Below are 24,260 nucleotides of genomic sequence, written 5' to 3' on the forward strand. Positions count from 1 at the left end.
CTTTAAAATATTTATCAGAGGCTCAGTGCAGTAGCCTAGTGACTAAATCCTTGCCTTGCACGCACCGGCATCCCATATAGGCACTGTTTCATGTCCCAGATGCTCCACTTCCCACCCAGCTCCCTGCTTGTGGTCTGTGAAAGCAGTTGAGGACCACCCAAAGCCTTGGGACCCTGCACCTGCATGGGAGACCCAGAAGAAGCTCCTGGTTCCTGGCTTCAGATTGGATTGGCTCAGCTCTGGCCATTGTGTCCACTTGGGAAGTGAACCAGCAGATGGAAAATCTTCTCTCTGTCCACTTGGTAATGCCCGCATCCCATACTGGAGTTCCTGTGTTCAGGAACTGCCTCTGTTCTGATCCAGCTTCCTGCTCCTGTGCGCCCTGGGAGGCAGCACATGGTGATTCATTTACATGGCTCTTTTCCACCCACGTGGGAGACCCAGAAGGAATTTCTGGCTCCTGGCTTTAACCTGACCTAGTCCTGGCTTTGTCAGTGTTTGGGGAGTGAACCAGTAGATGGAAAACAGCTCTCTCTTTGTCCTACTGTCTTTTCTGTCTTTCTCACTCTACTTTTCAAATGCGTAAGTTTGGGGAGTTGGGACAGGAGATCTATCTGATTTCATGGAAAGGAATCTAAGCAAACAGACTGTTTTAAAAAAAATCAGTCACATGATTATGCAGATTTTTGTTAAAGATTTATTATTTTTATTACAAAGGCAGATGTACAGAGAGGAGGAGAGACAGAGAGGAAGATCTTCCATCCGATGATTCACTCCCCAAGTGAGCCGCAACAGGCCGGTACGCGCCGATTCGAAGCTGGGAACCAGGAACCTCCTCCAGGTCTCCGATGTGGGTGCCGGGTCCTAATGCATTTGGCCGTCCTCGACTTCTTTCCCAGGCCACAAGCAGGGAGCTGGATGGGAAGTGGAGCTGCCGGGATTAGAACCGTCGCCTATATGGGATCCTGGCACGTTCAAGGTGAGGACTTTAGCTGCTAGGCCACGCCGCCGGGCCCGATTATGCAGATTTCATACCTCTCTATCCTGCTGTAGTTTAAACACAGACAAAATGATCCTGTCTGTCAGTAATACAGCATAAGAAAGCATGTTTATCTGTAAGGAGGAAAGAAGAGTGTGTGAGTTCTCAGCAGCCTTTTGTAGCACCCTGGAGAGGAAACCTCATTAGTCTGTTGCTAGGCAACAGTGCTTCACAGACCAGAACTTGTGGACACCAATAAGAGGGCAGGGGCCAGAGTGTCCAAGTCCACAAGGGAAAGAAGGGGTGCAGTGCACTGATGAATAGAGACCCAGGAAATCACCTTTTGAAAATGAAGCAAAGGCGAATCCAATGAGTATTCAAGAAATAAACCAAGGACCGGGTCCTGGGGTTTGTCCTTCACATAAATGCAGGGGAGTACTGCAAGTGCAGGGGCCGGAAGATTAACCCCAATCATCTCCGTGAAAGAGAAGCAAAGAATAAGGATGAAGTGAACTTCTGTTAACATGCTTGACCCTTTGCCATCCTTTATAGGTAGCAAAAGAAAATCAATACTTAAATTTTACCAAGAGAGCATTATTTTCCAAATCGTAAACACAATTAAGTCAGCAAAATTAAATGAGGTTAATGTTAGATATTTAAAAATTGAATTTTCGGGGCCCGGCGGCGTGGTCTAGCGGCTAAAGTCCTCGCCTTGAAAGCCCCGGGATCCCATATGGGCACCGGTTCTAATCCCGGCAGCTCCACTTCCCATCCAGCTCCCTGCTTGTGGCCTGGGAAAAGCAGTTGAGGACGGCCCAATGCTTTGGGACACTGCACCCGCGTGGGAGACCCGGAAGAGGTTCCAGGTTCCCGGCATCGGATCGGCGCGCATCGGCCCGTTGCGGCTCACTTGGGGAGTGAATCATCGGACGGAAGATCTTCCTCTCTGTCTCTCCTCCTCTGTGTATATCTGGCTGTAATAAAATGAATAAATCTTTAAAAAAAAAAACAAAACTGAATTTTCACTAAGTTTTAGATTAAATTGCTAACACTACAGAAAGTGTTTAAGAAAAACATTTCTTCACAGCGCAATTATGCCTTCTATCTCTCATTTTTACAAAATATTCATTTATTTATTTATTTGTAGGAAGTCAGATATACAGAGAGGAGGAGAGACAGAGGAAGATCTTCCATCCGATGATTCACTCCCCAAGCAACCATAATGGCCGGTGATGCACTGATCTGAAGCCAGGAACCAGGAACTTCCTCCAGGTCGCCCATGCAGGTGCAGGATCCTAAGGCTTTAGGCCATCCTCAACTGCTTTCCCTGGCCACAAGCACGGAGCTGATTAGAACCGGCACCTATAAGGGATCCTGGTATGTTTAAGGTGAGGACTTTAGCCACTAGGCCACTACACTGGGCCTGCCTTCCATCCCTCTTTAGGAAAGCTTACGTGTGTTAATACTAGTGGTGTAGCTTCTTTTCCAGTAGGACCACAAAATAGTCTTTAACACACCATTTCTCAACCACAAGTGAACGCTGAATTGAAAATTTAGACAGCAGCTGAAATGGGAGATACCACCACCCCAAGTCCTATGGCTAGCAAAGAATTTCCAAGTTCACTCCAAATTCAACCCAAGTTAAAAACGTGTAACATTGCACAGTTAATTCCACTACACTGACTCTGCTCTGTCCACTCCTCCGCTCAGGGCTTGTGGGCTGATCCTGGCGTATGAGGGAGAGAACCGAAACTGTAAGAGCAAGGTGTCAGGCTGTTGCTTCCTGTTCTCCCTCTCTGCCTGTCAGCAAATGACTCCCGCTTCAACACCAGCTTCACACTCAATGGCAAAAGCTGTGTTCTCACACCCTCTGCTCAGCCTCCGAGCCCCACAGAATCCCCTGTGTGCTCCCTTCACTCTGCCCATATCTATCAAACGAGCCCTCAAGAGATGATCTTGTATATTCCAGAACAGAGATTCTCTATTTTCTGAAGAATCTTGGTAAGTACATAAAATGGCTTAATTATTAAATAAGAAGCACATGTGGCATATTCAAACCAATCAACAGATAAAAAGTTTAGGGCCCAGTGCAGTAGCCTAGTTGCGAAAGTCCTCTCCTTGCATGTGCCAGGATCCCATATGGGTGCCAGTTCATACCCTGGCTGCCTCGCTCCCCATCCAGCTCCCTGCTTGTGGCCTGGGAAGGCAGTCGAGGACGGCCCAAAGTGTTGGGACCCTGCACCTGACGTAGAAGACCTGGAGAAGATTCCTGGCTCCTGGCTTTGGATCGGTGCATCACTGGCCGTTGCGGTTACTCGGGGAGTGAATCATCGGACAGAAGATCTTCCTCTCTGTCTCTCCTCCTCTCTGTATATCTGACTTTGCAATAAAAAATAAATAAATCCTTTTATGAAAAGTTAGAGAATAAAAACAGTTGGCATTCTGATTGTTGAGGGATGAGTCTGATGGGGGACTCAAACTCTGAATGCAGGCAGCTGTATGGGGCTAGGGCAGGCACAAGCAGGGGCCGCACAGGAGGTTCCGGCAGGTTCTAGTACAGTGCTTTCTAGTGCTTGTCTGAAATAACAGCATATATTTTGCTTATTTATCTTTTCAATGCCCCACACCCACCTAAACACAAATTCCAAGGGAATACATATTTTTATTCATTTTTATTAATGGCTTTATTCTACATTCTTGGAACAGTATCTAGCAGATAGTACTGGATTAAAAAAATTTGTTGGGGACCAGCGCAGTGGTCTTTCAAGCTAAGCCTCTGCCTATGGCAATGGTATCTCATATGAGTACAGGTTCACAACCTGGCTGCCCCACTTCCCATCCCATTCCCTGCTTACAGCCTGGGAAAGCAGAGGTGACTGCCCAAGTCCTTGGGATTCTGCTTCCAGGTGGGAGACGGAGAGGAAGCTCCTTGCCTCTGGCTTCAAATCACCCTAGCTCTAGCCATAGCAGGCATCTGGGGCGTAAACCAGAGGATAGCGCATAGAAACACACACACTCTCTCCTCTCTAATTCTGCCTTTCCAATAAAAATAATAGATAGGTAGATAGATGGATAGAGAAATAACTGAATGAATAATGAATATAAATGACTCGGAGAAGTTGCTATGTAAATCTCTTTATAGTCTGGATCTCATGAGGAAATAGATGGAACACCTCAGAAGAGGTGACTAGGCAGAGCAATAAAAGATCATTTATAAAGGTGTGGAGACTGAACGGGAGCAAAGGAGGAAGAGTTCTTACAATCTTCTGAGAACAGGTGTAGGGGAGGGTCATATGAAAGTCCTCCTACAATAAAAGTACCATCAGTCCATGTTGTTCCAGCAGGGAGGAGATAGGGAATAAATAGACTTTCCCACCTTCTGACCTTTGGCTGGTGTCTCCCATTAGCAAACCAGAAGGGAACCCTGAAGACAAAGGTATCCATTGAATAAGCCCATTAAGGCCAGCAGTGCTGTGGGGAACAGCGCAAGGTGAAACATGGAGAGAGGAAATGGAGGACACAGAAAATGGTCACAGCAGGTACTTGTAGGTGCCTGTTCAAGATCATAGTTACAGCGCCAGCGTGGCTACCCCTCCACCTGCAGTGCCGGCATCCTAGACAGAAGCTCCACTTCTTCTTTTTTTTTTTTTTTTTTTTTTAATTTATCTTATTTTTATTAGAAAGATTTACAGAGAGAAGGGGAGTCAGAGAGAAAGAGCTTCCTTGTGTTGGTTCACTTCCCAAGCGGCCGCAACAGCCAGGGCTGTGCCGATCTGAAGCCAGGAGCCTCTTCCAGGTCTCACACACAGGTGCAGGATCCCAAGGCTTCGGGTCATCCTCAACTACTTTCCCAGTCCTCAAGCAGGGAGCTAGATGGGAAGCGGGGTCTCCGGGATATGAACCAGCACATGCAAGGTGAGGATTTTAGCTGCTAGGCTACCGTACTGGGTCCGGGATGCTCCACCTCTAATTCAGCCCTCTGTGATGTCCTTGGAAGGCAGTGGAGAATATCTCAAATCCTTAGACTCCTGCACCCACAGGGAGACCTGGAAGAAGTTCCTTGCTACTGACATCAGACCAGCCCAGCTCTGGCCATTGCAGCTACTTAGGGAGTAAACCATGGACAGATGATCTCTCCGTCTCTGCTCTCCCCCTCTCACTGGACCCTGTATGTCCTGGCAGTGTGCAAAATTCTAAAAACAATTCTCTAAGATTTTCTACTGTAAAAAACCAATCAGCCAACACCACACTCAATGGGGAAAAACTAAATCCTCTTCTGATGTTAGAAACAAGACCCATAGGCAGGCTTTTTGTAAGGAGTTATTCCAATATCCTTCCCTGGACCTAGCCCCATTCCTGCTTCCTCACAGCTCAAGAAGTTTGCGCCGGTCCAGCCATCCACCAATCAGATGTAACCTGGCATTCCACCTGAATCCCACCCCAATCTTCCAGCCCCCTCCCCAACTCCGCCCACTTGCCAATCATCCCTAGGCATTCACCTGCAGGCGCCAATCCCCTGGAGGCCTGGCCTCAATCCCTCCCAATCCCCACCCCCTACACCTGGCAGACAAAAGCCCCGCCCCCCAGGTGCGGCTCGCTCTCTGGTCTCTCCCCCCCTCTCTCTTATCTCCTCTTTCTCTCCCCCTCTCTCTCCTCTCTCTCTCTCTTCTCTCCCCTTCTTTCCTGATCTTCACCACCCCTACCTTGTTCCTGCCCCGTTGGAATAAACCTCCTAAGATACCTCGTTGCGTCTGGTGTGTTTCAGCTCACGGTAAAGAACCAGGTTGTGGGAATTAGCTGCGCGTAATAATATCGTAATATCGTATGGACTAGAACTCTGCAATCTTTTTAAATAACTAACACTTTTGCCACTTCTATTCGGCATAGTGTAAAATTCCTAGCTGGAGCAATTAGAGAAGAAAAAGAAATAAAAGACATCAAATTTGGAAAGGAAGATGCAACATTAGTTCTACTAGCAGATAACATGACTTTTAATAACGTGTTGTTTATTACTTGAACTGCACAGTGACAGAGAGAGAAAATATGAATCTTCCACACACTGCTTTACTCCTTGAATTCCTGTAACAGCCAGGTAAACTCCAGGTTGAAGCCAGGAACTCCACCATAGACTCCTAAATGGGTGGCAGGGGCCCATGTATTTGGGCCATTGTCTGCTGCTTTCCCAGGCACATTAGCAGGGATCTAAATGGGAAGCAGATCAGCTGGGACTTGAACTGGCACTGCCATATGCAATGTTGGCATCAAAAAATGGCTTAGCCCACTGTGTCACAAAACTGGCCCCTGACATGATCCTATATGTAAAACAAAACACAAAAAGGGACTGGAAGTGTGTCCTAGTGGGTTAAGCCATTGCCTACGGCCACACCATCTTATACAGGCACTGGTTCGAGTTCGGCTGCTCCTCTTTTGATCCAGCACTTTGCTAATGCATGTGGGAGAGCAATGGGAGATTGCCCAAGCCCTTGGGCCCCTGCTCACAGGTGGGAGAGCCAGATGCAGCTCTGGGATCCTGGCTTTGCCCTAGCTCTGTCCTGAACATTGAGGTCTTTTGGGGAAGTGCATGGAATTTCTGTCTTTGTTTCTCTCTCTCCCTCTGCCCATGGAGTTTTACCTTTCAAGTAAATAAATCTTTCACAAACAGAGAAAGAAATGAAACAATTGGAAAACTTAACATTACTAAGATGGCAGTATTACCCGAAAGGATCTGTAGAACATTTTAGTCATTATCAAAGTACAATGATACTTAAAAAAAATTTTTTTGAACACACTGGGATCCCATATAGACACCGATTCTAATCCTGGCAGCCCTACTTCCCATCCAGCTCCCTGTTTGTGGCCTGGGAAAGCAGTCGAGCATGGGCCAACGCCTTGGGACCCTGCATCCACATGGGAGACCCGGAAAGAAGTTCCTGACTCCTGGCTTTGGATTGGCGCATCACCGGCTGCTGGGGAGTGAATCATCCGATGGAAGATCTTCGTCTCTGTCTCTCCTCCTCTATGTACATCTGCCTTTCCAATAAAAATAAATAAATCTTTATTAAAAAAAAAAAAAAAGAAAAATAAGAGTAGGGTCAGGTGTGATGGCTCAATGGCTAAGTCCTTACCTTACAAGCAGCAGGATCCCATATGGGTGCCAGTTCGTGTTCTGGCTGCTCCATTTCCCTTCCAGGTCCCTGCTTATGGCCTGGGAAACCAGTTGAAAATGGCCCAAAGTTTTGGGACCCTGCAACCACATGGGAGACCCGAAAGAGGCGCCTGGCTCTTGGCTCCTGCTTTGGCTTGGCTCAGCTCCAGCTATTAATGCCATTTGGGGAGTAAACCAGCAGATGGAAAATCTTTCTGTCTTTCCTTCTATCTATAAGTCTGATCTGCCTTTCCAACAAAAATAAATAAATCGTAAAATTAAAAAAAAAGGAGAGTAAAGTTGGACTCACACTTCTGATTTAAAATTTATCACAAGGACTAGAATTGTGGCATAATGTCTCAGGGGGTTTCTTACTAGCAGGCTCCCAAAACCAGTGAGGGGGTGAGGTAGGTGGTGTTTAGCAGCAAGAACCACCAAAGATAGTCTGACCAAGCATGTCCATTTGTTATCAAGCAAGCACAAACTTACATAGACTAAGAAAGGGGAAGACAGAAGGGCATCTCCTGACAATCCTCTCACCCAACAACGACACTGTAATTGGTTAGAAGACAAGTCTAGACCTCTGGATCCTCCAATCAAATCACAGGTCACAAACAACACACATGGCTAGCACGTATGGTACAAATTATGTTCACCATATGTGGCTGTCAGGTAGGCTGTGGGTTGCACTTGACTTCTGAGAGCTGTTTATTAAGGAAGTCCCAGCACAGCTCGTCCAATGACAGAGAAGAAAGACTGGGTGTACCCCACCGTCCTCACCTGTATGGCCAGTGGTCAGGCCAGGTTGGGGCCTCACTGAGCCAAGATCAGGGGTCTGCCCGGGGATACAGTGTGCCTCATATCTATGGCAACCCACGTAAGCCAAGCAGGCAGAGATTCAGGGGTGATATCCCACAATAGTGGGGAAAGTCACCATTTCTGACACTGACATTACATGTATGGGCACCAATTCATGTTCTGATTGCTCTACTTCCAATTCAGATCCCTGCTGGTGGCTTGGGACAAGCAAAGGAAAGTGGTTCAAGTGTTCAAGTCTTTTCCACCACCTGGAAGACCTGGGTGGAGCGCTGGATTCATAGTTTGAGCATGGCCCAGCGCTGCTCATTGAAGTAATCTGGGGAATGAACCAGTGGAGATATTTCTGTTTTCTTGGCCTATCTCTTTCTCTCTGTATCACTCTGACTCAGAAATAAATAAATTTTTAAGAAAAATTCTCATAGAGCTTGGCACGATGCTTCAGTGGCAAAATCGTCACCCTGTATATGCCAGGCTCCCATATGGGTGCTAGTTCATGTCCCAGCTACCCCATTTCCCAGCTCCTTGCCTGTGGCCTGGAAAAGCAGCAGAGGATGGTCCAAAGTCTTGGACCCTACACCCGTGTGAGAAATACGGAGGAAGGTCGTGGCTCCTGGCTTCAGATCAGCCCAGCTCCAGCCATTGCAGCCACTTGGGAGTGAACCAGCACATGGAAGATCCTGCTGTCTTTCCTTCTCTCTGTAAATCTGATTTTCAAAAAAAAAAAAAAACAAATAAATAAATCTTTTAAAAGAAGAAAAAGAAGGAGAAGGAGGAGGAGGGGAGGAGGAGGGGAGGAGAAGTAGGAAGGGAAAAGTTATTACAAAATCTTGGTTAAAAAAAAAACAAGCATTACGTTTGCATAACCCAGATATAGAGACCGACGAAATACAATGGAAAACCCAAAACTAAGCACTCACAAATACGATTCATAGGGTTTGACAAGGGTGCAGACCATTCAGTGGGAAAGCAGTCTTTCCAATCATGATGTTGGGGGAGCTGGATCTCCATATCCAAAGAATGAAGCTGGCACAGTGGCGTATCAGGCTAGTCCTTTGCCTGTGGTGTCGGCATCCCTCACGGGCACCAGTTTGTAACCTGATCGCTACACTTCTGATCTAGCTTCCTGCTTACAAATTGAAAAGTTAGCAGAGGGTGGCCCAAGTCCTTGGGCCTGTGAAAGGCCAGAGCAAGCTCCCAGCTCCTGGTTTCAGAGCAGCTCAGCTCCAGCCTTCACAGCCATTTAGGGAGTAAAAGTGCATGGAAGATGTCTCTGTCTCTCCTTCTTTCTATAATTTTGTTTTTCAAATAAATAAACCTTAAAAAAATAAAAACCATATCCTAATCTAACATTAAATATGAAAAGTAACTCAAAATAGATTTTTGAAAATATTCCCAGAAAATCTAAAACTATAAAACCCTTTGAGAAGAAAACATAGAGAAAAACTTCTTTCTATTAGATTGATATTTGGGATATCAGCCTCTGAACATTGATTGACCTCACAGGTTTTCATTATTTCAAAAGTTGCGATCCACTGGTCAGATGACTGCTGACCCTGAAGTCCAGTTTTTATATATCCAGCTACTTTCAATGAGGCCCGTATAAACAGACTGGTAACTAGCTGTAGTCCACCCAGCTTTCATACCCTACACAGCTCCGTGGAGCTCTGCTGGACAAGCATAATGTTAATCCCAGGCTGTGAAGACCCCAAGCTGCTGCTGCCCTGGGGTGTTCTGTGACCCAGACTCCCGGCTGGTGCCTGAGTGACATCACCTAGACATCCATCTCCCCAGGAGTTCCCTCACCTCCTCCCCTTCAGGATGCTGTCCCCTTCCTCCAAGCCTCTGACAGCTTCATGGAGGGCAGACTCCACCTGCAGGCCTCTCAAAGCATTACCAAATGCAGCCTGCGCTTTGCCACTGCCACCCGGTCACTGTCCTGCTGAAGGGCCCCAGATTCCTGGAGCACCTGGACACTTTGCTGACTGAGGCCTGTGTCCAGGCAAGGCTTCCAGCAGCCAGAAGGCCCTGGTGACAGCATACAGAGCTAGACAGTTCAGTCTCCAGGTTTCCCATCCTGCCACCGATGCTCTGTGAGCCAGGCCTGTGACTCAGTTTCTGTGTCCTTATCTTCATAGACAAGGACACAAGCAGGAATAATGAAAGTGCTTCTCAAAATGATATGGGGCCCAGCACCGTGGCCTAGTGGCTGAAGTCCTCACCTTGAACACACCGGGATCCTGTATGGGCACCAGTTCTAATCCCGGCAGCCCCACTTCCCATCCAGCTCCCTGCTTGTGGCCTGGGAGAGCAGTTGAGGACGGCCCAAAGCCTTAGGACCCTGCACTCATGTGGGAGACCTAAAAGAAGCTCCAGGCTCCTGGCTTTGGATCGGCACAGCACCAGCCATTGTTACTTGGGGAGTGAATTATTGGACGGAAGATATTTCTCTCTGTCTCTCCCCTTCTCTTTATATATCTGACTTTGCAATAAAAATAAATAAATCTTTAAAAGAGGGGGGCTGATGTAAGTGTGCTGTGCACCGTAAGAACCTGGCTCAGAATGAGCACTTAAGAGTTGGAAGCTGCAGCCTCCAGGGTAGAGAGACATTGGGTTTCACAACAGTCCCCTGGGCAGTTCCAACCTGGTCTCTGCATGCCTGTCACTTCACTGTCTAGGTTAATCCCTTGAAAAGCATTACACACACACACACACACACCCCTGTACTATGCACACTGATCAGTGATCTACTTTTTAAATGAAATGTTGGGGACAAAATTTTACATCAAAAGCACACATTTAGGGGTGGCATTGTGACCCAGGGAGTAGAACCATTGTCTACAACACCAGCATCACGTGAGCGACACTTTGGGTCCCAGCTGCTCCACTTCCAATCCAGTTCTCTGCTAATGTCCCTTGGAAAGCCAAGCGTTTTGGCCCTGCCATCCATGTGGCAGACATAGCTGGAACCCCATGCTATCATGCAGTTATTCATTCTCTAGTAAATGTTACAAAGGCATTTGATAGCCGTGAGCAAGAAGTTGAACCTTTGATAAATTTATTTAATTTAAATCTTTCAAAGAATTTTTTAAATTAAAAATCAGCTATATAGAGAGGAGGAGAGACAGAGAGAAAGATCTTCTGTTTGCTCATTTACTCCCCAAGTGGCCGCAATGGCTGCAGCTGAGCCAACCAAAGCCAGGAGCCAGGAGCCTCTTCTGGGTTTCCCACGTGGGTGCAGGGTCCCAAAACTTTGGGCTATCCTTGACTGCTTTCCCAAGCCATAAACAGGGAGCTGGATGAGAAGCGGGGCTGTTGGGATATGAACCGGCACTCGTATGGGATCCCAATGCATGCAAGGTGAGGACTTTAGTCACTAGGCTACCGTGCTGGGCCCTAATTTAAATTTTATTTTTAATATTGTTTACATAGTTGAGAAGGATGCACACCCATGTGGGCCTCTGATTAGGGTAGAAGGGTCGAGGCATGGGCGAAGGTGGGTGGGACAAACACTTCAGTTCTTTTCTTCTGTGTCCACTGAGGATGATGACATAAGGAAGCTGCTCCTTGCTGTCAAACTACATCAACACCCAGGGATGCAGGACGGTCAGTTGATGACACATGTAGAGATCCCAAAGTGGGGAAGTCTGTTCTGAGGATGTAATACAAGCAGTCTTAATAGTTCTGACATACTGTCAGCTCTGTTGCACTAGCGTTGAAAAAAATTTTTCCAAGGTCTATGGGCTGATCAAGTGCATCTTAGTGCATCCACATGTGTTGTGAAGTTTGGCCAGGAGAGCGATCCAACTTGGTCTGCTTTCCATCCTCTGGACAAAACATTCAAAGTCCTCTGCTGGCCTAGATGACCTGCATGCCACGTCCTCTGTGCATGTGGGCACTGCGTAGGCATCAGCAACCATGGAGACCCAGTCCTGATACATGCATTCCATGGCCAGACCACATGTGTTGTGATTTTTCCCTGTTGCTGGGGCTTGAGTCCAGTGATCTAGTTGGGTAGTCTCCCAAGAAACCTTGCCTGGGGTGATCTCAGACTTGACTCTTCTGTGCGCCAGCTAGTATAGGGTCAGGTCTGGCCCATCATCTGCACCAGCCAATTTGCATACCAGTGGATGAAGCTGCCTGCTCAGTTCTATTCCAAGCCCCATCTCACATGAACCAATGGGTGCTGTGGCCTAACCCAGCCTAGCCAGCCTCAGGCCCAATGCTCATGTATACTAGTGGGTGCTATGGCCTAGTTAGGGCAGCCCTCAATAAGCCTCACCAGGCCTGCCCCCAGCACCAGCTTTTGTGCCCATCGTGCATGCCACCCAGCTTTCATGCACACCCATAAATTCTGCGGCTTAGCTCAGCCCACCCGCATGCTGATAGCAGGCTACGGGTCTGTAGCCTGCTCTGGCTCTCATGCTTACCAGGAGGAGCTGTAGCCTCGTAGGTGAGTGTGCACAATGCCCCTAACAGGTCTAGCAGGGAAATGCCTACGATTCCCCTACTAGACCCACTCTTAGCCAAGATTTTGCCCTTGCCTGTGGTCCAGCCTGACATGACTCACACCCAGTCTTGGCAGTTGCAAGCAAATGTCCTGGTCTAGCCCAGCCTGTCCAGTGGGTGCAGCAGCCTAGCCCAGCTTGGCCTGCCTCCAGACCCAGCCTACATACCAGCTGACAGGTGCTGCAGCCCTGCCCTACCCAGCCCACCCTCACTACCAGCGCTTGCATTCACCAGTGGAAGCTGCCTAGTAAGGGAATCCCCGAAGTTTCCCTCTCAGGCAGCTGTCAACACCAACAATGGCAAGTTTGTAAAGAATCTAGCTCACATACTTACGGGTGGCGGGAATGTAAAATGACCCCGGGTCCTTAGAAAAATACATATTTCTCCTACAGGGAAGAAAGCATGAAAGATGAGCCCAGAGCATCTTGCTAGACAGTGAGGGACCCATCATTACCCAGGCCCTGTCACTAGGACCCACAGAGAGGAAGATCTTCCATCCGATGTTTTACTCCCCAAGTGAGCGGCAACGGGCTGGTACGTGCCAATCCGATGCCGAGACCAGGAACCTCTTCCGGGTCTCCCACACGGTGCAGGGTCCCAAAGCTTTGGGCCGTCCTCAACTGCCTTCCCAGGCCACAAGCAGGGAGCTGGATGGGAAGTGGAGCTGCCGGGATTAGAACCGGCGCCCATATGGGATCTCAGGGCTTTCAAGGCGAGGACTTTAGCCGTTAAGCCACGGCGCCGGGCCCTCCGGGATTTTTTTCTAACTCCCTGTTAATACCTGTAGGCGTTTCAGTTCAAAGTGAAGTTTGAAAAAGTTGAAAATAATACCCAGGTGGACAGAATGAAGATTAAACCAGGAAGGACAGGAGCTTTCCTAAGAATTTTTTTTTTAATGAAAATGTACTTTCAGAAGTCTTTCCCTTGACTTCTCACAGCCACTGTTTTCATTCTTCTGTTTCTGTCTTTGCTCCTCTGAGGGTGTGCATTCTCTGTTGGGGACTCCTCACCTCGCTGCTCCTCACTCAGGGGCCCTGTGTCGGCCCCTCCCCCTCCATGCAAGTCCTCAGGGCCTCAGGGCTAAGAGAAGGGCTCAGTCCTCAGGGCTCAGTCCTCAGGGCTAAGAGAAGGTGGGAGATGTGAGGCTAGACTGCTCACCGGGTCTTCAAAGCTTGTTTTCCTGGAGGACAACCAGACCCCCTGCTGACCTGCAGGGCACATCTGTGGGTCACTTGTTCTCCATCCTGCCTGCAGGCAGCCGTGCCTGGGTTATGGGTCAGGCAGGCAGGGTCACCTGCCAGGCCCCTCCTGCTGTGCACTGCGGGGTGCCCAGGCCTCTCTGTCTCTAAGCTTGGAGCAACTCCCAGGTCCTCCCCTGGCGGCTCCACCAGGAACTACTCTCACACTACTGGAGTGGGCACTGTTCAGATGGCCTTGTGGGTGTGGCTTTGCACAGTTCTTCTCACCCCTTATCTGTTCTTTCCTGTTCCTTAGTTTCAATTACTCAGGCAACTGCAGTCAGAACCTTTATTTATTTATTTATTTAAGATTTATTTATTTTTATTATTGCAAAGTCAGATATACAGAGAGGAAGAGAGACAGAGAGGAAGATCTTCCGTCCAATGATTCACTCCCCAAGTGAGCCGCAACGGCTGCTGCGCACCAATCCAAAGCCAGGAACCAGGAACCTCTTCCGAGTCTCCCACATGGGTGCAGGGTCCCAAGGCTTTGGGCCGTCCTCGACTGCTTTCCCACGCCACAAGCAGGGAACTGGATGGGAAGTGGAGCTGCCGGGATTAGAACCGGCGCCCACATGGGATCCCGGTGCGTTCAAGGTGAGGACTTTTAGCCGCTAGGCCATGCCGCTGGGCCCCCTTTATTTATTTTTTTTTAAATTCTTTTATTTTGACAATCTTTACATAGTTGATTAGGGCACAAAAGGTCAAGGCCTATAGAAAAATGGGTAATACCATTGTTTCCATATTAATATTATCTTTTTTTTTTCTGTATCTGGGGTAAGAAGAGAATAAAGGGAAAAGCCCCACCCAGCCTTCCACCCATCCCAGGTCCCCGACGTGGGGCACGCTCCGAGGGTCTGCTCATGCAGTTTTGATAGTTCAACAGTTCTGAATTGCTGCCAGTCTCACCGTTCCACGCACAATGAAATCGCCTCAGAATCCACTGGCTGACACAGTCTCTTTGTGGTTGGTATTCTGAGACCAGCAGCTCAGCTGGAGGGATCCCCAGAGAAACTTCGTCTGAGGTGAGCCCAGACCTGATTCTTGTGTGTGTTTGCCAGTCCAGGGCGCAGCACAGTCCCAATCAGTTGATGGCTATGCTGGTGGTTGCAATTGCTGGCTCATTTCTGTTTCCAGCCCTGTCTTCTATGTGAGCCGATGGGTGTTGCAGTCAAGCCTGATTGTGTCCATTTCACATTCAGCCTTCACACAAATCAGTGGGAGCTGCAGCCGAGTTGGGGCGACTCCCTGTAATCCCTACCAGGTCTGCCCCCTACCCTGGTTCCCATGCTTGCCAGTATGTACCGCAGACTTGTTCAGTCTGTCCCGCATCCCATTTAGCTCTCGTACATGTCAATGGAAATTGAAACCTAGCTCAATCCAACCAACCCTATTATCCAGCCCACACACATACTGGTGGGTGCTATTCTGTCTAGCCACCCCTGCCCCTGTCCTGGTTTTCATGCTCTCCAGTGGGAGTGGTAACCCAAGAGGGAGGAGTCAACTATTTCCCTCCTAGGCCACTCCCACTCTCTAGTTATGTACTCTCAAGTAGTGCTGCAGTTTAACTTGACAGATTTAGCTCCTCCCAGTGCCAGCCTCTGCCAGCTGATGCTGTGGCAAAGCCCAACCAACCTTCACCCTCTATGACTTATGCTTGCATCAGTAGGAACAATCAGCCCAGCCCAGCTTTTCCCTGATCTAGCTTACATGAGACGAGCTACAAGTGTTGTAGCCCTGCATAGTCTAGTCTACCCCCATCTCAACTCACGCTCTCCAGTGGGAGTGGCAGTCCAGCAGGCGGGCCTTCCACATTCCCCCTGCCGGCTCCGCCCCCTCCTCCACTGGTTCTCACATGTGCTGGTTGGGTGCTGAGGCCCAATCTGGTATGGCCTGCCTCGCCTCGACTTTTGCCAGTGGGTGTTGTAGCCTGACCTGACCTGGCCCACCCGTAATTCCAGCTGATGCTGGTGAGGATTACAGCTTAGTCCAGGACAGCAGGCACCCAATCCCAATATGTAGTGGTATGTGTTGCAACCATACCTGGCCCTACTCACATTGTTCTGGTGCTCAGATTGCCAGTGGGTGATGTGAACTGGTTCAGCCTGGTCTGCCCCTGACCCTTGCCAAATGTATGCCAATGGGTACCTTTCCTTGGTCTGGTGTGGGATGCTCCCTGTTGTGGTTCTTGCACTCACCTGCAGGGACTATGTCCTGACACAGGAGTTTCCCAAACTCTTCCATCAGGACCTCTCCCATTGCCAGATCTTGCACATACCAGTGGGTCCATGGGCCAGCCCTACTTAGTCCATCTCCTGTCCTAGCAGTAATAGCGGCCTTTCCTGACTGTCCTTCAACCTGTTCCAGTTCTTACTATTGGATGTTTTAACCCAGCCAAGGATCATCTATACCCAGACACATCTCACACATGGCTTAATAGGGACAGAGACCTAACCTAGGCCATCCTACACCTACCCTGGTTCTCCAGAGCACCAGTGGTGCTGGAGTCTAGCCTGCCTCAGTGTGCCCAGCCCCAGTTCACACTTGTGCCAAGGGAGACTGCAGACATGTCCAGACCAGAACGCAGCCCCCACACCGGCCTCTGCACTCACCAGTGGGAACCTCAACCCAGGCAGGGTGTACTCTCATAGCTCCCCAACTGGGTATGTTCCCAGCCATGGATTACGCGCTTCCCAGTGGTTGCTCTGACCCAGCTTGGCATAGCCCCTCGCCTAATTTGGTCTTTGCCTTCAATGCTGTTGCCTAGTATCCCTGGCTCATGCAGACCAGTCAGTGCAAGAGCCTAGCTCGGCATGACCTGTGCTCCATCCTGATTTCTGTTCTTGTTGGTGAGCTAAGGTTTGCTCGACCCTGCCTCGTCCTCCCCCTTTGCGTTGCAGCTTGGCCCACCCCATATCCTGTTTTAGGATGCACATTCGGGTGCTGCTGCCTTGACCTGCCCAGACTGCTGTTGGTTCCTTTACTCGGGAATGATGGCTGGTTCTGTGGTCACACCTAGCTCAGCCCATCACCACCGCAACTCCGAGCTATCCAGCACTTCCCCCAATGAATCTACCTTCAGACCTGGTTCTCTCACATGCTAGTTAGTGTCTTGGCCCTGCCAAGTGTGACCCTTCCCCTGTTCCACCACTCAGTCAGGTACTGGCACCTAGCCCTTCCCGACAGGACCCCAACCATAGCTTTCATGTGGACTGGTGTGTGGCAGGCAGTAATGCTCTATGCTAGCAGCCCCTCTCAGGATTCCCATGTGGGCTGGTGAATCAGCCTGGCCCAAATAGAACTTATGGACTCTCCACTCCAAACCCTCAGATCTCAGTCCCAGGGCTTGCAAGCAAGTTCCATGGCCCCATCACTGAGAGTCACACAGAATTCATCCCTCACCTACACTCACACAAGCCTTATCCCTGGATTTCCCTAGGCGGCAATTACATACCCTAAAAATGCTAGAGCTTGCCATGGGTGGCCAGCAGGAAGAGCCTGGCGCCCAATAGGCGCATTGGCCACACAAAGCTTAGGACTTGGTCACCGCATGGCAGCAGTGTCCTTGGCCTGAGTGCCAAGCATTGGGGTCCAGACTGGCTCGGGCACCCTCCACAGCTGCCACGCTGTAAAGAGCTACTTTCACCCCGGCCCCTCAGCCAAACACTACCCATGCTCTGCCTGCCATGAGATGGTGGCAGCAGGGCAGAGCCTGGGGTCTAATCTAGTTCCCAAAAGACCTTATGGTGTTCTTACTCTGAGGGAGGAAATCTCTCAGGCCTGGAGAAAGCCTAGGACTTGGTCACCACGTGGCAGCAGTGACCTTGGCCTTAGTCCCAAGCATTGGGGTTCTCCCTGGCTCAGGCACCCCCCCCCCAGCTGCCAGGCTGCAAAGGGATCCTTTGGCCTAGCCTCCCGGCCGAACACTCAAGTCAGAACCTTTAAACAGCAAATTCTAGAAGTCAACAAGACATACATTTAATTATTTTTAATTTTTAATTTTTTTAGATTTATTTATTTTTATTACAAAGTCAGATATACAGAGAGGAGGAGAGATAGAGAGGAAGATCTTCCATCCGATGATTCACTCCCCAAGTGACCGCAACTGCTGGTGCTGTGCCGATCCAAAGCCAGGAGCCAGGAACCTCCTCCAGGTCTCCCACGCGGGTGCAGGGTCCCAAGGCTTTGGACTGTCCTCGACTGCTTTCCCAGGCCACAAGCAGGAGCTGGATGGGAAGTGGAGCCACCAGGATTAGAACCAGCGCCTATATGGGATCCCGGTGCAAGGCGAGGACTTTAGCCGCTAGGCCACTGTGCCAGGCCCTATTTTTAATTTTTAATTTTTGCAGTTTACTTCTTTTTATTATTATTTTATAATACAGTTCCATAGGCCCTGGAATTTCCCTTCTCCCCTCCCCAATCCCTTCCCCCCTCACTGAGTTCCCCTATGTAATTACTATAGTGTAGCTCTTCATACACAGTGATATGTCCATCATTGTGGGCATGAACAATGGCAGAGAGTCCAGCATCCTATTGTCAAGATATAGTAAATAGTTTCTTTGGGAGTCCATCTTTCTCTGGAAGTGGAGCTGCGTACTGCATTGTATCCTCACATCTGGACATGAGAGTTTCCATTACACAGTTACTGTACATCCCCTTAAATGAAAAGCCAAAATACAAAATCAACAACAGGAAGAAAAATAGAAATTTACAATGCCATGAATTAAATTACATGCTGTTACATATGATAGTCTCCATTACATAGTTACTATACATCCCCTTAAATGGAAAGCCAGAAAACAAAATTAAATACAGGAAAAAAAAAGAGAAGAAATTAGCAACTCCATGAAGTTAAAGAACATGCTACTGAATGTATAACGTGTTGCTGAAGAAATGAAAATCAAGAACCTTCTTGAAGAAAATGGTGCTACTGTATGATATATAAGTCATTGAAGAATTTAATCAGAAGTGTTTTGAAGAGATGAAAGTAACACACACAAAAAAAACCAAAAACCATGAAATATGGTTTCTGCTGATCTTTGTTGGTGAAATGTGTCTCCTGGAATCAAGATGGCGGCAAAGGATGCAGACATGTTTGAGATGACGGAAAATTATCAGAGTAAAGAATAGAGAGCAGACTACAGAAAAAGTCAGGGGCCAGAAAGTCAACAAGGAGGTACCTGGAGAACGCCTGGACACGGGGAAGAGGCAATGACGGCAGAGTCGTGTTACAGGGAACAGAAAACCCAGTAACCACCCGTGAGCTGTGATCCGGTCTCCAACGATAACCAGGGATCCAGAGGCAGCCACAGATCAGCCCTTGCAGCAGCCAGGTGGGAGCTTGGGTTCACACGGGGAGCTCGGGAGGTGAAGACAGGCTGGGACTGGCCAATCCTGCCAAATACTTTGGCCCAGCAACGAACAGAAAGGGAGCTGCGCACTCTGCAGGGCAGACTGGTGGTGGCTCGGAGCCTGGGAAAGCAGTTGAGGACGACCCAAGGCTTTGGGACCCTGCATCCGCGTGGGAGACCCGGAGGAGGCTCCAGGTTCCCGGCTCACTTGGGGAGTGAATCATCGGATGGAAGATCTTCCTCTCTGTCTCTCCTCCTCTCTGTATATCTGACTTTGTAATAAAATAAATAAATCTTAAAAAAAATAGAAGGGAGAAAATAAACCAAATAGAGACCAAGAGAATTATACATAAGATCAATGAATCAGGGCCCGGCGTGATAGCCTAGTGGTTAAAGTCCTTGCCTTGCACATGCCGGGATCCCATATGGGCGCTGGTTCTAATCCTGGTGGCCCTGCTTTCCATCTAGCTCCCAGCTTGTGACGTGGAAAAGCAGTCGAGGACGGCCCAGGGCCTTGGGACTCACATGGGAGACCTGGAGGAGCTCCTGGTTTGACTTCGGATTGACTCAGCTCCAGCTGTTGTGGTCACTTGGGGAGTGAACCATCGGATGGAAGATCTTCCTCTCTGTCTCTTGTCCTCTGTATATCTGCCTTTCCAATAAATAAATAAATAAATAAATAAATAAATAAATAAATAAATTAAATTTTAAAAAATCAATGAATCAAAGATAATCACTCAGCTTGTACCTTACTGATCAGGCTTCCCATTTGACTTTTCAGATAGACAGAGAGAGACATAGATACAGACACAGAAAGTCTGGAACAGCCAGGGAAAAGGCCAACTAGCCTATAATCGCTCAGCCTATACTTACTGGTCAGGCTCCCTATTTGCTTCTCCTGGACTTTACTAGGTAGGATGTAGAGTTAAATTCTTCCTCACTCACTAGGTTGTTGGGGATTTCTCTGCTCACCTGCCTAAAACTTTCCTATTCTTCAATTGTTAAAATGCAAATTTCTGTAAAACCATGCTTAATCACTATATACGGCAAAGTTTAAATTGTGGCTCAAGATTCTCCTCAAAAAAACTTTATCAGTGTGTGACTGTTATTGCTAAGCAAGATGTAACTGCATAGAAACTTTAATGTTAAGTTTGTACTCAACTGTTATATATGTAATGGATGTTAATGTTGATCCTTTCACTGTTGCTATGCCACTCTGATTTAGGTTAAATTCAAAAACATGTTAGCTTGCGGGAACAACAACAAAAAAAAAAGGTTTGCGGGCCCGGCGGCGTGGCCTAGCGGCTGAAAGTCCTGACCTTGAAAGCCTCGGGATCCCATATGGGCGCCGGTTCTAGTCCCGGCAGCTCCACTTCCCATCCAGCTCCCTGCTTGTGGCCTGGGAAAGCAGTCAAGGACGGTCCAATGCATTGGGACCCTGCACCCGCGTGGGAGACCCGGAAGAGGTTCCTGGTCCTGGCATCGGATTGGCGCGTACCAGCCCGTTGCGGCGCACTTGGGGAGTGAAACATCGGATGGAAGATCTTTCTCTCTGTCTCTCCTCCTCTCTATATATCCGGCTTTCCAATAATAATAAAATCTTTAAAAAAAAAAAAAAGGTTTATAGCAGCCAGTTGTGTATATACTAAAATTGAGATGTCAAGAAAGTAGTCCTCCACCTCCTGTGATACTGTGTTGAGGCTGCACCATTGTCTGTACAACCTTTTTCCCACTTCCGGTTGGAGCAGGTCCCAGGATTAGGGAGACATCAGGTGTCCTATACGGTTAGATTGTTGGTGGTGCTGATCTTGCCAGAACCTGTTGACCATTGGGTCTGAGGGCCACACAGACCTATTTTCACCCGTACAATGCCATGGTCAGTATAATTTTCTAGTGGGACCAGTGCAATGCACTGAGTTCAGTGAGTTCTCGCCAAGTTCAGCACATGCACAGCCCACTGTTGTCCCCTGTAGTCCTAAAACTTTTGCCAAATTGTACAAAATGGCACTGGATGTGCCACTACTAGAGTTCTGGATCTACTGGCCGTCAGGTCTGATGGCTACCCGGACATATCTTGGGTGGAACCTGTAGGATGCCACATAGTTGCAGCTCGCTGAGCCAGAAATGAGTTCACTTCCAGCTCAGTACATGCACAGTACTCTCCATAGCTCTTGCCTCCTTAAATAAAATGGTGCCCGATATGGCTCTAAGGGGTGGTCTGAGCTATGAAATCCACCCTGTTCCTGCACTGCTGGTCTGGGATCTGCTGCTCTGTCTCTGCTCCTGTCCAAATCAACCAGACCAGCAAGATGGACAGTTCTTTGTTGGGTTTACTGCCTGAGCTCGCGGTGAACGTCCCTTCCCACCTTGTTGCTAGTGTAGTTCTGGCTGCTGGTGCAGTTCAGATTGCAGATGGCAGATTGCAGATTGCAGTTGCAGCTTGCTGAATGTTGCTGGGATATCAGTCACTGCAACACCACACCGTTGTGTCTGCTGCTTTCCTGTGTCTGTCAGTCTCTGGGTGCTCCTCTGCTGTTGCTCTGTCTTCTCCTATTTCCTGGAATGTGCCCTCTCTGCTTCACACTGGCTGATATTTCTCTGATTGTTTAAATGTTTCCTTACCCTATTCCACCAACTTGATTGTCTCAGAGTAGCATGCTGAAATCTTGCACAGTCCCTCTCCATCCTGCCTGGGACATGAACCATCCCTTCTTTGGCTCAGTGTCTACACTGTCAGCACCTTAGTCACTTGGTAGCCATGATGATCACACAGACTGTGGTATCACAGATCTTGTGCTCAAGCTAACTTTTATTTTTTTTTTTAATTTATTCATCTATTCAAAAGACCTACAGTCAAGATAGAGAAAGACAGAGATGGTCCATCCCTTATTTCATTCCTTCAAATGGACACAATGTTCAGGGCAGAGCCAGGATGTAGTTAACATACAGGAATTTCATCCAGGTCTCATGCGTGGGTTACAGGGACCCAAACAGTTGGGCCATCTTTCACTGCTTTTCACAGGCATTAGCAGGGAGCTGGAAGGGAAGTGAAGCAGCTAGAACACAAACCAGCATCCACATGGAATGCTGGCATTGCAGGAGGCAACTTAAAATGCTGTGCTACAACAGTGACCCTAAAATCACTATTTTACTTAATTAATCACCCCCACTCCATAGCTTAAGAGTAGTGACACTGGCAGTTTTGTTTCAGTACATTGTTATACCTGTTATGCTAGTTCCTATTGTTAATCTCTTACTATGTTCAATTTATAAGTTAAACACTAGCATATATAGGTGTAGGAAAACCCCCGGTATGTATAGTGTTCAATACTAGCTGATACTTCAGGCATCCCCTGGGGGGGATGGAATGTAATTCATAGATAAAACAGATTGCAGCATTTAATGACTGTATTTTTCTCTGAACTGGGCAGGTAGGCACTACAGTAGGTGTAATCTTGGAAATAATATTGTCATGAACGTAGTTGATGTTTTTCCCCAGAAAGTATTCAGCAAAACATCACCTTCTTGCTCTGTGCTCCCCCTGAGGGATGAAGAGGTGGATTGAAATGCCTCAGGTGCTGGTGTTCGGTCAAGGGAGACTTCTTCCCACAGACCCGGGCCTCCTGATGGATTCATAGGGTCACATCCGCCCCCGCCTCCCTTGTAGAACTCCCCTACTGACCAAGAGCTGTGGGTACGGGAGCAAGGTGATTCCAAGCCATGTGCCCCTGTGCCCCTGTGAGCTTAGCCATTGAGAGGGGTGGCAGTTTTCCAAACACATCTGGAGAGAAGACCTCAAAACTTTTTTTTTTTTAAGATTTATTCATTTTTTTTTTTATTACAGCCAGATATACAGAGAGGAGGAGAGATAGAGAGGAAGATCTTCCTTCCGATGATTCACTCCCCAAGTGAGCCGCAACAGGCCGGTCCGCGCCGATCCAAAGCCGGGAACCTGGAACCTCTTCCGGGTCTCCCACGTAGGTGCAGTGTCCCAATGCATTGGGCCGTCCTCAACTGCTTTCCCAGGCCACAAGCAGGGAGGTGGATGGGAATTGGAGCTGCGGGGATTAGAACCGGCGCCCATATGGGATCCCGGGGCTTTCAAGGTGAGGACTTTAGTTGCTAGGCCACGCCGCCGGGCCCAAGACCTCAAAATTTAAGCAGGTTTTGTCTACAGATGCTGGTCCCTGGCCCACACAGGATTTCAGAGGCGATCTTCCTTTGGTCCTCCTGCCTGGCCCCCCTGGACTCGGGGAAGGTTTGGCAGGTTTGGGTTTATGTTCATATCATAGTGGGCCAATTTTCCAGACCTGACTGGCTGGGAATGACAAGGACTGTTCAGGCCAATGGGAACATGTGAGAGACCTTGTGAAGTCCCTTAGGACAGCTTAGCCAGGGCACGAGGCGGGCACAGCACCAGACAGGGTGTGGCTCCTGCGGCAGGCACAACATTCTCCCTGAGCAGGTTATACATGGCTGGGCTGGAGCGTGAGAGCCAGCGCGCGAACAGATGCAGTGTGGGCTTGAACAAGGTGAAATATGGAGAAATGCTCACATTCACATACCAGAGAGCTTAATGTAACCAGGAACCCCCCGGGACCATGGACCAGCTCCAGTCATTACCAGCTTAAGACCAACCTACCACCTGTGATGGGCAGACTTGTGGCCTCCTAAACCCATAGGGAGTCCTAACCTCTAGAACCTCAGAACAACTACGAGGGTATGTCAAAAAGCTCGTAGGAAAATAGAATTTAAAGATTTTCCAGTGTGATGTAGTGGCTAAGGCTGCTACCTGCAGAACCGGCATCCCATATAGGCACTGATGAGTCCTAGCTACTCCACTTTCAATTCAGCTGCCTGCTAATATGCCTGGGAAAGCAGCAGAGGATGGCCTGGAGGAAGCTCCTGGGTCCTGGCTTTGGACCGGCTGAGCTCTGGCCATTGTGTCCATTTTGGAAATAAACCAGTAAGTTAGAGATCTCCCTGTCTCTCTCCTTCCTTTTCTGTAATTCTGCCTTTCAAATAAATAAAACAAACCTTTTTTCTTTTAAGATTCTATTTTTTTTTTATTGGAAAGACGGATATACAGAGAGGAGGAGAGAGAGAGGAAGATGTTCTGTCCAATGGTTAACTCCCCAAGTGAGCGCAACAGCCGGTGCTGTGCCGATCCAAAGCCAGGATCCTGGAGCTCTTCTGGGTCTCCCACGCGGGTGCAGGGTTTC

The sequence above is a fragment of the Ochotona princeps genome, chromosome 14 (genome assembly GCF_030435755.1).
Source record: "Ochotona princeps isolate mOchPri1 chromosome 14, mOchPri1.hap1, whole genome shotgun sequence".
Classification (NCBI taxonomy): domain Eukaryota; kingdom Metazoa; phylum Chordata; class Mammalia; order Lagomorpha; family Ochotonidae; genus Ochotona; species Ochotona princeps.